Below are 18,230 nucleotides of genomic sequence, written 5' to 3'. Positions count from 1 at the left end.
GGTCTATGCTTTCACTTATGATTAGAGTTGAGCGATACCGTCCGATACTTCAAAGTATCGGATCGGAATGGATCGGCCGATCTTAAAAAAAAGTATCGGTATCGCCGATTCCGATACCGGAAGTCCCATTCAAGTCTATGGGACTTCCGGTATCGGAATAAGAAAAACCCTGTTTTTGCCTTGTACAGCCTCTCTGGGGTCTGTACGGGCCTTTCGGGGGGCTGTGCCGGCCTGCCAGGGGGTCTGTGCAGGCTCCGGTGGTCTGTGCCGGCCTGCTGGGGGGCTGTGCCGGCCTGCCGGTGGTCTGTGCAGGCTCCGGTGGGCTGTGCCGGCCTGCCGGGGGGCTGTGCCGGCCTGCCGGTGGTCTGTGCAGGCTCCGGTGGGCTGTGCCGGCCTGCCGGGGGGCTGTGCCGGCCTGCCGGTGGTCTGTGCAGGCTTCGGGGGTCTGTGCAGGCATCGTCCGATGGGACTACAAGTCCCATCGGGCGATGCCTGCTACCATGACAGTGATTGACACATTAGCCAATGATGGGACAGTAGTAGTCCCATCATCCGGCTAATGTGTTGAATGTAAAAAAAAAAAAAAATTACATGCTACATACATGCTACATACATACAACATGCATACTACATACATGCTACATTCATACTACATACTACATACATGCTACATTCATACTACATATATACTACATGCAACATACATACTACATATATACTACATGCATGCAACATGCATACTACATATATACTACATGCAACATACATACTACATATATACTACATGCATGCAACATGCATACTACATATATACTACATGCTACATACATACTACATATATGCTACATACATACTACATATATACTACATGCATGCTACATACATACTGCATGCTACATACATACTACATGCTACATACATACTACATATATGCTACATACATACTACATATATACTACATGCATGCCACATACATACTGCATGCTACATACATTCTACATGCTACATACATACCACATATATACTACATACATACTACATGCATGCTACATGCTACATACATACCACATACATACTACATACATACTACAAACATACTACATGCATGCTACATGCATGCTACATGCTACATACATAACACATATATACTACATGCATGCTACATACATACTACATGCTACATACATACCACATACATACTACATACTACATACATACTACATGCATGCTACATACATACTACATGCTACATACATACTACATATATACTACATGCATGCTACATACATACTACATGCTACATACATACTACATATATACTACATGCATGCTACATACATACTACATACATACTACATGCATGCTACATACATACTACATGCTACATACATACCACATACATACTACATATATACTACATGCATGCTACATACATACTGCATGCTACATGCATGCTACATACATACTACATACATACTACATGCTACATACATACCACATATATACTACATACATACTACATACAATACATTCATACAATACATACATAGACATACAGTACATATAACATAGAGTAACATACTTACCAATACTTGTCACATTGTTCCCCGAAGCCATTGTCTTTTATGGAATAAATATTAACATAACAAACCACAAAAATACTCACCCACGATCCGAAGCAGTCCACGAGTGTGTCCCATGACGATCTTGGGTAGAGAACTGCAGCATCAGCTGATGCTGCCATTCTCTACGGGCTGCAGGAATCCAATGACGGAAGGTAGGTATCCTTCCGCACTGTATTCCTCCGCCACTTAAAAAAAAGTGGGACACACTCGTGGACTGCGTCGGATCATGGGTGAGTATTTTTGTGGTTTGTTATGTTAATATTTATTCCGTAAAAGACAATGGCTTCGGGGAACAATGTGACAAGTATTGGTAAGTATGTTACTCTATGTTATATGTACTGTATGTCTATGTATGTATTGTATGAATGTATTGTATGTAGTATGTATGCAGTATATATGTGGTATGTATGTAGCATGTAGTATGTATGTAGTATGTATGTAGCATGCATGTAGCATGCAGTATGTATGTAGCATGCATGTAGTATATATGTAGTATGTATGTAGCATGTAGCATGTAGTATGTATGTAGTATGTATGTGGTATGTATGTAGCATGTAGTATGTATGTAGCATGCATGTAGTATGTATGTAGTATGTATGTAGTATATATGTAGTATGTATGTAGCATGCATGTAGTATATATGTAGTATGTATGTAGCATGTAGTATGTATGTAGCATGCATGTAGTATGTATGTAGTATGTATGTAGTATGTATGTGGTATGTATGTAGCATGCATGTAGTATGTATGTATTATATATGTGGTATGTATGTAGTATGTATGTAGTATGTATGTAGTATGTATGTAGCATGCAGTATGTATGTAGCATGTATGTAGTATGTATGTAGTATGTATGTAGTATATATGTAGTATGTATGTAGCATGTAGTATGTATGTAGCATGCATGTAGTATATATGTAGTATGTATGTAGCATGTAGTATGTATGTAGCATGTAGTATGTATGTAGCATGTAGTATGTATGTAGCATGCATGTAGTATGTATGTAGTATGTATGTAGCATGTAGTATGTATGTAGCATGCATGTAGTATATATGTAGTATGTATGTAGCATGCATGTAGTATGTATGTAGTATGTATGTAGTATATATGTAGTATGTTTGTAGCATGTAGTATGTATGTAGCATGCATGTAGTATATATGTGTTATGTATGTAGCATGCATGTAGTATGTATGTAGTATGTATGTAGCATGCATGTAGTATGTATGTAGTATATATGTGGTATGTATGTAGTATGTATGTAGTATGTATGTAGTATGTATGTAGCATGCATGTAGTATGTATGTAGTATATATGTGGTATGTATGTAGTATGTATGTAGTATGTATGTAGCATGCAGTATGTATGTAGCATGCATGTAGTATATATGTAGTATGTATGTAGCATGTAGTATGTATGTAGCATGCATGTAGTATGTATGTAGTATGTATGTAGTATTTTTTTTTTTTTTTTTTTAACATTTAACACATTAGCCGGATGATGGGACTACTACTGTCCCATCATTGGCTAATGTGTCAATCACTGTCATGGTAGCAGGCATCGCCAGATGGGACTTATAGTCCCATCGGACGATGCTTGCACAGACCCCCGGACATCAGCACAGCCCCCCGGCAGGCCGGCACAGCCCCCCGGCAGGCCGGTACAGACCCCCACAGGGTGCACAGACCACCAGCAGGCCGGCACAGCCCCCCGGCAGGCCGGTACAGACCCCCACAGGGTGCACAGACCACCGGCAGGCCGGCACAGCCCCCCGGCAGGCCGGTACAGACCCCAGGCAGTCCACACAGCCCCCCTGCAGGCCGGCAGAGACCCCCGGAAGGCCCGAAATGACGGCGCATCATGATGCGCACACACCGCGCATCATGATGACGTCATTTCGGCTGTCAATCAACTTTGAACTTCCGATTCCGATGCCGACTTCCGATATTGAAAAAATATCGGAAGTCGGTATCGGAATTCCGATACAGCAAGTATCGGCCGATACCCGATACTTGCGGTATCGGAATGCTCAACACTACTTATGATTCTTTTACTATCAATATAGTTGAAGAACAGTTTGGGATTAGTTTTACTCTCCTTAGCAATGTGCTGCTCTGTGTCCTTTTTGGCAGCTTTAATTAGCTTTTTAGATAAAGTATTTTTCTCCCTATAGCTTTTCAGAACTTCAACGGTGCCATCCTGCTTTAGTAGTTTAAATGCTTTCTTTTTACTATTAATTGCCCCACTTACTTCTTCATTTAGCCACATTTGGTTTTCCTATTTCTTGTCCTTTTATTCCCACAAGGTATAAACCGCTTACAATGTCTATTTAGGATGTCCTTAAACATTTTCCATTTATTATCTGTATTCTTATTTCTGAGGACATTGTCAACCAGATTAAGGGCATCTCTAAGCTGGTCAAACTTTGCCTTCCTAAAGTTCAGTGTTTTTGTGACTTCCTTACAAGTCCCCCAGGTGAAAGACAAGTGAAACTCTACAACATTGTGGTCGCTATTTGCTAGATGCCCGACGACCTGCAGATCTGTTATTCTGTCAGGTCTATTAGATAGTATTAGGTCAAAAAGTGCTGCTCCTCTGGTTGGATTCTGCACCAGTTGTGAAAGATAATTATTCTTGGCTATTAGCAGAAACCTGTTGCCTTTATGGGTTTTGCAGGTCTCTGTTTCCCAATTAATATCCGGGTAGTTAAAGTCCCCCATAACAAGGACCTCATTATGGGTTGCAGCTTCCTCCTTCTGTCTTAGTAGTAGAATTTCCATGATTTATGTTATATTTGGAGGTTTGTAACAGACCCCAATGAGAATTTTGTTATTATTTTTCCCTCCATGTATTTCAACCCATATGGACTCGACATTCTCATTCCCTTCACTAATATCCTCCCTTAAAGTGGACTTTAGAGAAGACTTTACATAAAGACAAACCCCTCCTCATCTCCGATATTTATGATCCTTTCTAAACAGACTGTAACCCTTTAAGTTAATGGCCCAGTCATAGCTTTCATCTAAACATACCTTGGTTATTCCCACTATGTCATAGTTACCTGTAAATATTTCTGCTTGTAGTTCTTCCATCTTGTTTGTCAGGCTTCTGGCATTTGGGAGCATGCAGTTTAGAGGATTTTGTTTTGTTCCAATCTCCTCCCTGTGGATTGTTTTAGAAAGTATGTTGTCTTGGGTCTTCTTCGCTGCACCTCATATCATCAGCATATTTTCTGGCTTCATGCTTGAGTCTAATGTTTTTCTTCCCGTCGCCTCTTCTTCTAGTTTAAAGACCTCCTGATGAGTGTAGCGAGTCTTCTGGCGAATGTGTGTTTCCCAGGTTCGTGTGCTACCCTTAACTTAATATTTTGTTGCACAACCTTTTGAGGCAATTACTGCAATCAAACAATTCCTGTAACTGTCAATGAGACTTCTGCACCTCTCAACAGGTATTTTGGCCCACTCCTCAAGAGCATACTGCTCCAATTGTCTCGTGTTTGAAGGTTGCCTTTTCCAGACAGCATGTGTCAGCTCTTTCCAAAGATGCTCAATAAGATTTAGGTCAGGGCTCATACAAGGCCATTTTAGAATAGTCCAATGTTTTCCTATTAGCTATTCTTGGGTTTTTTTAGCTGTATGTTTTGGGTCATTATCCTGTTGCAAGACCCTTGACCTATGACTGAGACCATACTTTCTGACACTGGGCAGCACATTTCTCTCTAGAATCCCTTGATAGTCTTGAGATTTTATTGTACCATGCACAGATTCTAGACACCCTGTGCCAGATGCAGGAAAGCAGCCCCAGAACATAACAGAGCCTCCTCCATGTTTCACAGTATTGACAATGTTCTTTTCTTGATATGCTTTATTTTTCCATCTGTGAAAATAGAGCTTATGTGCCTTGTCAAAAAGTTATATTTTTGTCTCATCTGTCCATAGAACATTCTCCCAGAAGCTTTGTGTCTTGTTAACAATTGGTTTGGCAAATTCCAGTCTGATTTTTTATGATTTTTTTCAACAATGGTGTCATCTCCCATGAAGTCCACTTTGGCTTATACAATGACGGATGGTGCGATCTGACACTGATGATTAGAAGTTTTTCTGGGCTCTTTTGTTACCATTTGTATTATCCGTCTCTTTGATTTGTCATCATTTTTCCTCCTGCGGTCACGTCCAGGGAGGTTGGCTACAGTCCCATGGAGCTTAAATTTATGAATAATATGTGCAACTGTAGTTGCAGGAGCATCAAGCTGCTTGGGGATGGTCTTATAAATTTTACCTTTAACATGTTTATATAATTTTGTTTCTAATCTCCTGAGACAACTCTTTCCTTCACTTCCTCTGGTCCATGTTGAGTGTGATACACAGCATGTCACCAAACAGCACAGTGAGTATCTGTAGCCCTCTATACACACCCACTCACTGATTCCAAGATTGTAGACACCTGTGATGCTAATTAGTGGACACACCTTGATTTAACATGTCCCTTTTGTCACATTATTTTCAGGGGTACCATCATTTCTGTCCAGGTCTATATCATGAGTTTAATTTTTTTTTTTTTAATTCTGTGGAAACATGGTTGAAAAACAATTTCTGACTGTCATTTGTTCATTTTCATAGATTTTTTATTTATTATTACTTTTGTCAGATTCAAGTTATTTCTGTGACCATTGTGGGTTTTTCTGTCATTAAACGAGTGGTACCAACAATTTTGATCATGTGTGTAAATCTGGTAGCTCTATAATCATACTGACCTGAGAAACAAAGGAATCTTACTGCTTTTACTGCACAATGAAGTGAGCAAAAATAAATTAAAACAATAACTGAATTTCTGTTTCTAAAAAAATCTCAATAAGAACCAATCAAAAATGTTATGCACCCCAAAATGGTGTAAAGAAAAACTTTCACACATGTTGCAAATAATAAGCTTCTTTGCTGCTCAAAAATATCTCTCAAAAAGCATTTTTAATATGTAAAGGTAGAAAAACTTAACCCTGCTGTTATGTTCGGTCAAAAATGACCGTTTTTGAACTGTGATATTTTTTTAAAAATTCATTATTCGGTTCTGAAATTTGTGGTTACTTCTATGTTCCTAATTTGAGGGGCTCTTTCTAAGGGTACTTTTTTTTTTTGTTTAGTTTTTGCGCCACATTTTTTTTTACACTTGTACTGTTCCCGGTCAAAAATGACCGAATAGCATTTTATGCTAATTTCAGCCATTTTTTTAATAAAACTAATGAGTTATAATTTCTTTTGAGACTACTTATTGCATCTACTATTGTTTATTAAGTAAACAGTTGCTGTAGGTGCAGATTTACACATGCTTTCAGTACAAACCATACACATTGGCTTTCAGTACAGTTCTGTGCAATTTTTTTTCTCTGTATGTTATTTACCCTGCTTTTCCTCTAAAAATAAATAAATTCAGTTGTCACCATTGCATATTGTAAAAGAAAAGAGTTTTTTTTCTTATTTTCCTTGTGTTGGTTCTCTGTGCAAAGCAGACCTGAAAAGCTAATGAGTCATGTCTGCCAAATGTTTGTTTTCTTCTCTGCTATCTCAGCATTCCAGGGGGTGGTGTCTGGTGTCTCTTTTCTTATCTTATCAGTAAGTAAGCAGTTCAGCCAGTCATTTCAGTCTCAGTTTTGTTGGAGAGAAGATCTGGAGACATCTGAGCCTTGAATGCAAATCTGTACAGGTATGAGGCTTATAAACTTGTGTATTATTGTTGTCCTGAATGTAAACAAAAGAGTTATGTGAAGATTTTCTGGAAAAAACTGATTTTTTTAATTTTTTATATTATTTATACTATTTTTTTCAAAATGTTTGCACGCATTTTATACTATAGTTGATTTTAGTTATAGTTATAGTTAGTTATAGTTGTTATAGTAGTAGTAGTAGTTGTTTTAGTTAGTTAGTTAAGCTCAAATTTGTAATTTCTGTGCAGAATTCAATAAGCCCTTGTAACCTTTATAAACACAAAATAAATAAAAAAATTGAGTTTTTTTACGTATTTTTTTTTTTATAATGACCAACCATGTTCACATACAGTATAATAATGCAACAGGTATTCAAAAAATTTTTTTTAAGTAGCTAAAACAGCATTTTAATAGGTCCGGTCAAAAATGACCGGAGCAGTACATGTGTATAGTGGAAACGAACAATGGCATGGCTGTATAGATACTGTATGACATGATGAATGGCTTAAAAAATATAAAAGCAAATCTAAAAGTGCTGTTTATGTTTTTTATTCTGCCACCCAATTTTCAAAATAAGGCTCAGCTCACATTTACTGTATCCTATTATCTATGCTGAACAATTTTGTCTGGGCTGCTGAGTAAATCCCCAAACGAAAACATAATTCAGAAAAAAACCCTGCAGATCCATTCAATATAATGAGACTGATGGAGTGATTTTCGACTCTGTCTAGCATATGTTTAGGTAGTGTTCCATCATTTTAGCTGTCTTTTTAGAGCACAAAAGTGTGGGCAACCAAGATTGTATGCATGTGAAATAAGAAAGGAAACTACCGTAATAGAAACAAAACATCCAAAGCAAGTCCAAAATAACTCCATCTGTCTCAATACAGTGAGTGTTTCGCTGGAGGTCTCATCAAAATCTTGTTTTGGGGGGAATTAGAGATAATCGTAATTATAGCTTTATACTAAAAATGATAAAAAAGTTATGTACCCCACAATGCTCCACTTAAGCAAGTCTCTTTCTGTCAATTGCCTTAAGAAAACCAACATGGCTCTGTTACCAAAATAAAATCCAGTGAAATTTACATTCTTAACCTAAATGACACCACACCTTCTGAGCCTTACAGTGGACCTAATCCTCAGTTATTATCCTCATGTTTGGCATTGCTGTAGTAGTGAAAGCCACCTTTTATGAGGTGAGTGTCTCTAGAAGCAGAAGCTGGGCACAATGCATGGGTACTAAGCTGACATACAGTGCCTTGTGAAAGTATTCGGCTCCCTGGAACTTTTCAACATTTTCCCACATATCATGCTTCAAACATGAAGATACCAAATGTATTTTTTTTTTGGTGAAGAATCAACAACAAGTGGAAAACAATTGTGAAGTGAATGAAATTTATTGGTTATTTTAATTTTTTGTGGAAGCTCAAAAGCTGAAAAGTAGGGAGTGCAATATTATTCGGCCCCTTTACTTTCAGTGCAGCAAACTCACTCCAGAAGTTCATTGTGGATTTCTGAATGATCCAATGTTGTCCTAAATGACTAATGATGATAAATATAATCCACCTGTGTGTAATCAAATCTCCGTATAAATGCATCTGCTCTGTGATAGTCTCAGGGTTCTGTTTGAAGCACAGAGAGCATCATGAAGACCAAGGAACACAACAGGCAGGTCTGTGATACTGTTGTGGAGAAGTTTAAAGTGGGATTTGGATACAAAATGATTTCCAAAACTTTAAACATCTCAAGGAGCATTGTGCAAGCGATCATGTTGAAATGGAAGGAGTATCATACCACTGCAAATCTACCAAGACCCGGCCATCCCTCTAAACTTTTATCTCAAACAAGGAGAAGACTGATCAGAGATTAAGCCAAGAGGCCCATCATCACTCTGGATGAACTGCAGAGATCTACAGCTGAGGTGGGACAGTCAGTCCATAGGACAACAATCTGTCGTACACTGCACAAATCTGGCCTTTATGGAAGAGTGGCAAGAAGAAAGCCATTTCTCAAAGATATCCATGAAAAGTGTTGTTTAAAGTTTACAACAAGCCACCTGGGAGACACACCAAACATGTGAAAGAAGGTGCTCTGGTCAGATGAAACCAAAATTGAACTTTTTGGCAACAATGCCAAACGATATGTTTGGCGTAAAGGCAACACAGCTCATCACCCTGAACACACCATCCCCACTGACAAACATGGTGGTGGCAGCATCATGGTTTGAGCCTGCTTTTCTTCAGCAGGGACAGGGAAGATGGTTAAAATTGATGGGAAGATGGATGGAGCCAAATACAGGACCATTCTTTAAGAAAACCTGTTGGAGTCTGCAAAAGACCTGAGACTGGGAAGGAGATTTGTCTTCTAACAAGACAATGATCCCAAACATAAAGCAAAATCTACAATGGAATGATTCACAAATAAACGCATCCAGGTGTTAGAATGGCCAAGTCAAAGTCCAGACCTGAATCCAATCGAGAATCTGTGGAAAGAGCTGAAAACTGCTGTTCACAAACGATCTCCATCAAACCTCACTGAGCTTGAGTTGTTTGCCAAGGAAGAATGGGCAAGAATTTCAGTCTCTCGATGTACAAAACTGATTGAGACATACCCCAAGCGACTTGCAGCTGTAATCGCAGCAAAAGGTGGCACAACAAAGTATTAAGTTAAAGGGGCCGAATAATATTGTACGCCCCACTTTTCAGTTTTTGAATTTCCACAAAAAATTAAAATAACCAATAAATTTCGTTCAACTTCACAATTGTGTCCCACTTGTTGATTCTTCACCAAAAATTTACATTTGGTATCTTTATGTTTGAAGCATGATATGTGGGAAAAGGTTGAAAAGTTCCAGGGGGCCGAATACTTTAGAAAGGCACTATATTTACAATTTTCCAGAACAAATCTGAGGCGTGTATATTGCAGAGTGAAAACACATCTGGAAAGAAAATAGTCTGTGATGCCACAAATAAATTCAATGACAGGAGTTTTCTCGAAAATGGGTCACTTTTGGAAATTTTCTGCTGTTCTGGTAACTTCAAATCAATAAATGTGAATCCGGACAATAAACAGTGACCAACTCACATAACATGAACCATAAAACAATTGGTTTAGTTTAAAAACAATTTTTTTTTATTAATACATATTATAAAATTAATGAACCAATTAGCAACAAAATCATATATACTGTAAGATGCCTCAAAAAATTAGAGAGGAAATACAGTCACCACATTGCTTATATGTACATTTGGACCATTCACCATAGATGTAACCCAAACAAGGATATATTACTCATTTACACAGTTCAAGTGAAGTTAGAAAATTATCAAAATAATACTATATCCCCATATTGGGCATCTTCTATGGACCTATTTGCAAGTGACAGCATGAATCACTGTACACATGAATTCAAATTGTCTTTTGTTAAACAGAATAGTAACATAAAATCACCTGCTATAGATAATGTATACATAGGATCTCTATAAAGAGCTTAACGTGCAGAGTGTAGGTACTTTTGCACTGCATGTCTGCACTAATCAAGGAAAATATAGGTGCTATTGCACTAATTACCTACACAAAATTTGTTGCTTCTGCCATTTAATGCTAAGCCTGAACATAAAGAGATCACAAATGGTAATTACCTAAGCAAGAAGTAGGTCCGTTTGGGTCCAACTAAAGTGCCAAGTGCCGGTGGTGTCTTTCCCTCACCCCAACGCACGTTTCGTCATTTCTTCCTCAGGGGGCATGTATAAGACTGGGGGATCACGTGGTATTAAATACAGCAGACTAGCCAATCACCGCTGAATAAGCGGTTGGTATGACAACATGATTAAGCCAACAGCTGCGTCGGGAAGCCGTGTGTATGGGATGTATATTGGCTCACTAACTGATGTGCGCATGACCAAAAAGAAGGCGTCCTCAGCCTCCAGTATGGGGATGGAGAGAGGCGACGTCATTCAGTAATAGACGGCGATGCATCGCAACATGCCGAGAAACCGGAAGTCATCGGACCCAGGTCACTGCCCACTCATTCAGTGCGCTCCTCCAGGACAATTGCTTGCCTAGCAATGCCGAAACATATATAAGAAAAGAATGAATCGTTGTGAAGGACAATTATGGACCTGTGATATAAATAGTGCATTAAAAGACTAATTATATGCTAACAAATATATTTAATATTTAATAAGTAGAAAAGTGACATATAATATAGTGATAATAACATGTATACAAAACATGCCCAAAATCTATATTGCCACGTAATTAATACGTAATTAATACGTAATACCACATATGTAATATAATTTTTTATGAATAATACATTCAATTCCAGGAGTTTTCTCGAAAATGGGTCACTTTTGGAAATTTTCTGCTGTTCTGGAAGCTTACAGGCACAGCAAATGTAGGCTGTAAATTATTCTAGCAAAATCTGAATTAGAGAGAAATTGCACAACAAATTGTTTGGTCTATTTTCACCTTTTAGGGTATGTGCACTCATTGCAGATTTGGCTGCGTATCCACAGCGGATTTGGTCCTGTGGATCTGCAGCAATTTTCCATGCGGTGTACAGTACTATGTAAACCTATGGAAAACCAAATCCTCTGTGCAAATGCTGTGGAAAATTCCTCGCAGATTTGCTGCGGTTTATTTTCCGCAGCATGTCAATTCTTTGTGCGGAATCCGCAGCATTTTTACACCTCTTCCATTATAGGAATCCGCAGGTGTAAAAACACAGGTGAAATCCACACAAAATCTGCAGAAAATCTGCAGTAAATCTGCACTATATCTGCAGTTAAAATGCAGGTCATTTTACCTGCAGATTCAGCCAAATCCATGTGGAAAAATCCACAGCCAAATCCGCAACGGGTGCATATACCCTTACACTTGTGTAAATTAAATATTTGCAGCTAATTATCCCCTTTCTGACAATGGATGTACTATCCCGTCCATGGATGTGATAGTACATCATGGGGGATCAGTCGCACTCACGGGGGGAGCGCGGCCAGGTGTCAGCTGATTCTCACAGCTGACACCCTGCACTAAGTGCCAGGAGCAGTCACGGACTGCTCCTGGCACTATAACCCACAGAACACTGCGATCAAACATGATCGCAGCGTTCCAGAGCCGGCACAGGGGCTGACAGCCCCTATGCCTTTGGATTGGAGACCCCGCGGCATGATGCAGGGTCCCGATCATTGCCATGGAGATCCTAAGTCGTCATGATGACATTTGGGCCTCCAGAGCTGAGATACTTCCTGTCATGTGCAGTGATGATCAGGAAGTCTCTCAGGTCAGTGTAAAATAGATGCATCGCTGACAGCTTCTATAGCATGCAGATCTGCATGCTATAAAAATGATCAGCCTGCACAAAATGAGTGTCCCACAGTGGGGCAAAGTGTAAAAGTTAGAATTAAATTTAAAAAAAATTGAAATAATTGTAAAAATATTTAAAAAATAATAAAATTCAATATTTATTCTATCAATAAATAAATATTTGAATAAAAAAATCCAAACAAGAAAAGTACACATACATACATCCATAATGACCCGACCTATAAAACTGTCCCATTAGCTAACATCTTTAGTGAACACCATAAAAAACAAGTAAAAAAAACAATGCTTTATCATCATACAAACAAACAAAAAGTGGAATAACACGCAATCAAATAGATGGACATAAATAAATGTAGTACCTCTGAAAACGTCATCTTGTCCTGCAAATAGCAGGCCTCCATACAGCGTCATCAGCAAAATAGTAAAAAAGTCATAGCTTTCATAATAAAGTGATGCAAAATTAATCATTTTTTATATAAAATAGTTTTTATTGTATAAAAGCGCCAAAGCATAAAAAAATACAAATTTATCACTGTAATCATACTGACCCGAAGAATAAAACTACCTTCTCAATTTTACCACACGCAGAATGGTGTAAACACCCCCCCAAAAGAAATTCATGAATTGCTGGTTTTTGCTCATTCTGTCTCCCAAAAATATGAATAGAAAACAATCAAAAAATGTCATGTCCCCAAAAATTATACCACTAAAAATGACATCTCGTCAGCAAAAAAAACAAGACCTCACATGACTCTGTGGGTCAAAATATGAAAAAATTATAGCTCACAAAATGTGGTGATGCAAAAATTATTCATAGAAATAAAAAGCGTCGTTTAGCATGTGACAGCTGCCAAACATAAAAACCCGCTATAACACCTCTTTCACATGTCCTGATATTTCCGGTACCAGAGATGTCAGTGTTCATATGTGTAATACTTGTGGCACATATGAGTCATGTGTTTGCCGCATCAGTACCACACGGACGGGTGCCAGGGAAGAAGCGTTGCAGTAAGCGCTGTTCCCCGGTGCTGGGTGCTAAACATTGTTCTCATTATTCCTCCCTGCTCTGTCGGCGATCGGCGCGAGCTAGGGAGAATGATGAGAGTTACACTTAACCCCTTAACGACCACTGATACGCCTTTTAACGGTAACAGTTAAGGGTATTTAAACCAAAGCGCCGCTTTTTAACGGTGCTGAGGTTTATGGCTATAACGCCCCAGGGTCGGAATTTCTCCAGGGTTTTAGTTGCTGGGGTAGCCGAGACCCCAGAGAACATGATTTGGATCATTTTTTACTGATCCCATTATTGCAATCACTGTTATTAACGGTATAACAGAGACCGCAAAAAAAGTTAGATTTTTCATTTAATTTCTCTCTCCTTTGATGTGATTGCACATCAGAGGAGAGAGAAATAGGATTCCCTGGTCCCCTGATCAACCCTCTGGAACCTCCGTTGTCCCTGCAGGCCCCCGTGAAGTCCCCGGGGCCCCCGGCTTCTTCTTCCAGGAAAAAATGGTGGGTGCATGCACAGTGTGCCTGCCGAGATCTGCCGGCTGGCACCCAGCAACAGTAGGAGATTTTTTTCCTATTGGTTCATTTTGATCACTGTGATAGACCCTATCACAGTGATCAAAAAAATAGTAAATCAAACTCCCCTTTATCATCCCCTTAGTTAGTGAAAAATAATAAAATAAAAAAGTATTAATTTCCATTTTCCCATTAGGGTTAGAGTTGGGTTAAAGTGTGCTTGGCTAAAGTTAGTGTTAGGGTTAGGGCTGGAATTAACGTTAGGGTTGGGGTAAGGATTAAGGTTAGAGGTGTGTTAGGGTTAGGTTTGTGGTTAGGGTTATGGTGGAACTAGGGTTAGGGTGGAATTAGGGTTAGGGTTAGGGTTGGAATTAGGGTTAGGGTTGGAATTAGGGTTAGGGATGGAATTAGGGTTAAGATTATAGTTAGGGGTTTGTTGGGGTTAGGGTTGGGATTAGGGTTAGGCTTGTGGTTAGGGTTATGGTTAGGATTGAAATTAGGGTTAGGGGTGTGTTGGGGTTAGGGTTATGGTTAGGGCTGGGATTAGGGTTAGGGTTGTGTTGGGGTTAGGGTTGGAGTTAGCATTGGGTGGTTTCCATTGTTTTGGCACATCAGGGGCTCTCCAAACGCAACATGGCATCCGATCTTAATTCCAGCCAATTCTGCTTTGAAAAAGTAAAACGGTGCTCTTTCCCTTCCAAGCTCTGCTGTGCGCCCAAACTGTGATTTACCCCCACATATCGGGTATCGGCATACTCAGGACAAATTGGACAACATCATTTGGGGTCCAATTTCTCCTATTACCCTTGTGAAAAGAAAAGATTGGGGGCGAAAAGATCATTTTTGTGAAAAAAATCTGATTTTTTTTAAGGCTCTACGTTATAAGCTTCTCTGAAGCACTTGGAGGTTCAAAGTGCTCACCACACCACACATCTAAATAAGTTCCTTAGGGAGACTAGTTTCCAAAATGGGGTCACTTGTCAGTGGTTTCCACTGTTTAGGCTAGAGTTGAGCGACTTTTGGTTTTTTAGGGTCGCGTTTCGTTTCGTGAAACCCGACTTTTCCAAAAGTCGGGTCGAGCAAGATCGTCCGATTATAGGGAAAAGTCGGGGTCATCCCGAAACACGAAACCCAATGTAAGTCAATGGGGAATAAATGTCGGCAGTGAGAGGAGGACAGGAAACACACCTACAGTGCCCATTTGAATGCCAAAAGCATCAATTCTTCTTACTTAAGCTTGTCAACCTTAATTAACTTCATAATACAAGTTATGCACTGAAAAATGGGGGTTATTTGGCTAAAGTTGTGGGGGGGAGGGCTGGCTGCAGGTTTTCATGTGCCCTGGGCGAAAGAGCGCCCCTTTAACACATACCACAACTCATCATGCTCCGATACGGCAGAGAAATAGCGGTATAGTACAATGAAAAATACCTCACTTTTTACATCTCATGACGAGGCCCATCTATTTCTCCATACAGAATCATTGGTCCCATATAATGTTTGAAACAGTATATGATGAGCTCCACATAATGCTACACTATATGTTGGTTCCCATGGATGAAGCTCCACTGTCTTATGGGCCCAAATAATGCTCCAAACATAATGGGCCCCATTTCTAATGCTCTAGTGTATAATGGGCCCTGTAAATGCTGCTCCAGTGTCTGATGTCCACCTTTGGAATGTTCCAGTGTATGGTGGGCCCCATCTATCATTCTCCAGAGTATAGTGCTCCCCAAAAATTGCTGTCCCAACATTGAAAACAATCAAATAAGTCTCCTCGCTAGGGAATCCCTGTACTTGTCTGGACAGGTGCTGTAGCTTGCTTAACAGCTCGCCAGCCGTTCTCACGCCCAGTATGGATTGCACGTGATTGCACAAAGGTTAGAAAGGGTACCGTATCCCTGGATAACATGTATGGATAGCGTACACATTCAAAATATATGTCTCAGGAGGCAGGCTCAGACGGTGTCAGGCACAGTATGGATTGCACGTGATTGCACAAAGGTTAGAAAGGGTACCGTATCCCTGGATAACATGTATGGATAGCGTACACATTCAAAATATATGTCTCAGGAGGCAGGCTCAGACGGTGTCAGGCACAGTATGGATTTGACAGCCCAGATTACACAGTGGAGGAGCAGGGAGAGGCAAAGATTGCAAATGCTGGGGCCCTGCCCAAGCAAGGGGGGCCCACTCGTGGGCGTCGGTACTGGCACTGGGCCCCTCATAGTACAGCGGTGTGTCTGACGGCGGGTGTGCACCACCACCGTCAGAGACACTTGATTGCACTATGAGGGACCCTGTGCCAGTGCCCGCGCCCAAGAGTCGGCCTACCCACCTGTCCAGGGCAACGGCACTCGCACGGTGTCGTGCGGTAGGTGGTGACCCCGGCCATGGGGGGGGAGGCAGCACAGTTAGGGAGTTTTAGAAAGTGGCATATGTTGATGTTGGACATTCAGCTGATGCAAAAGGCGAAATAGGTGAAGTACCAGGAAGAGGTGGACCAAAGCAAGCCATTTTTCTGTCACCCTATGTGTCATCAGGGGAAGGTGGGACAAAATCCTTGGAAACCCATGCGTGGTTCATTTTAATGAAGGTTAGATCATCCACATTTTGGGTTGACAGACGGGTCCTTTTTTCTGTCAGGATTGATCCAGCTGCACTGAAGACTCTTTCCGATAGCACACTTGCAGCTGGGCAAGTGAGCTCCTGTAAGGCATATTGGGCCAATTCAGGCCAGGTGTCCAGTTTAGCGGCCCAATAGTCAAAGGGGAATGACCTGTGTGGGAGAACATCGATATGGGAGGAAATGTAGTTTGTAACCATAGTTGACAACTGCTGTCTCCTGTCACTTTCCATCGATGCAGTATTACCAGTTGTGTGAGCGGTATTTGAAAAATCAGTCCACAACATTGTCATGAAACCCCTGTCTCCAACGCCACTTCTGCTGTGTGCACCACGAACACCTCTGCCAAGCTGCCCCCGGCCCGTACGGCTCGTGTGAGAACCATCACCGCTGCTGTGTGCTGGGAATGCCTCAAGCAACCGATTTACCAGAGTTGCTTGTTTATTAGCCAATATTAGGTCAAGGTTCTCCTGTGGCATGATGTTTTGTAATTTGCCTTTATAGCATGGATCCAGGATGCTGGCCAACCAGTAGTCGTCATCATTCATCATTTTGGCAATGCGGGGGTCCCTTTTTAGGATCCGCAAGGCATATTCTGACATGTGGGCCAATGTTCCCGGTGTCAATGATGCACTGCGAGTGCTGGGTGGAGGAGCACTTTCTGGCAAATCCACATCCCTCCAGTCACGCACAAACCCTGTACCAGACCTTGCCACGCCAACATTTTCACTTGCCCCACGAGATGCATCCTCCTCCCCTAAGTAATCATCCCCATCATCCTCCTCCTCCTCCTCTTCTTCCTCCACCTCGTCCAGGAGAGGTCCCTGAGCAGACAATGGCTGAATGTCATCAAGGATTCCCTCCTCCTCTTCCTCCTCATCAACATTGGCTGCAGACGCCTGCTCCTTAAGGTGCGTCAAAGTTTGCATGAGCAGACGCATAAGTGGGATGCTCATGCTTAGGATGGCGTCGTCTGCGCTTACCAGCCGTGTGCATTCCTCAAAACACTGAAGGACTTTACAAAGGTCTTTCAGCTTCGTCCACTGCACACCTGTCAACTCCATGTCTGCTCTCAAAGTGCCTGGCCGTGTATCCTCCCACAAATGCATTATGGCCTGCCTCTGCTCGCACAGCCGCTCCACCATGTGCAGGGTGGAGTTCCACCTTGTTGCAATGTCGATAATGAGGCGGTGGTTGGGAAGGTGGAGCAATCGCTGCAGCTTCTGCATACGAACGGAGTGTACAGGCGACCGGCGGATGTGCGCGCACTGTCTTCGCACCTTCTGGTGCAGGGCTGTTAACTCCGGATAATTTTTGAGGAAGCACTGCACCACCAGGTTCAAGGTGTGAGCCAAGCAAGGTATGTGGCTGAGTTTTGAAAGGGCTATGGCTGCCACAAAATTACGGCCGTTATCACTAACTACC

This window comes from Dendrobates tinctorius, unplaced genomic scaffold (assembly GCF_039654945.1).
Source record: "Dendrobates tinctorius isolate UK_male_01 unplaced genomic scaffold, ASM3965494v1 ptg000031l, whole genome shotgun sequence".
NCBI lineage: Eukaryota > Metazoa > Chordata > Amphibia > Anura > Dendrobatidae > Dendrobates > Dendrobates tinctorius.
This window is presented reverse-complemented; position numbering follows the sequence as displayed.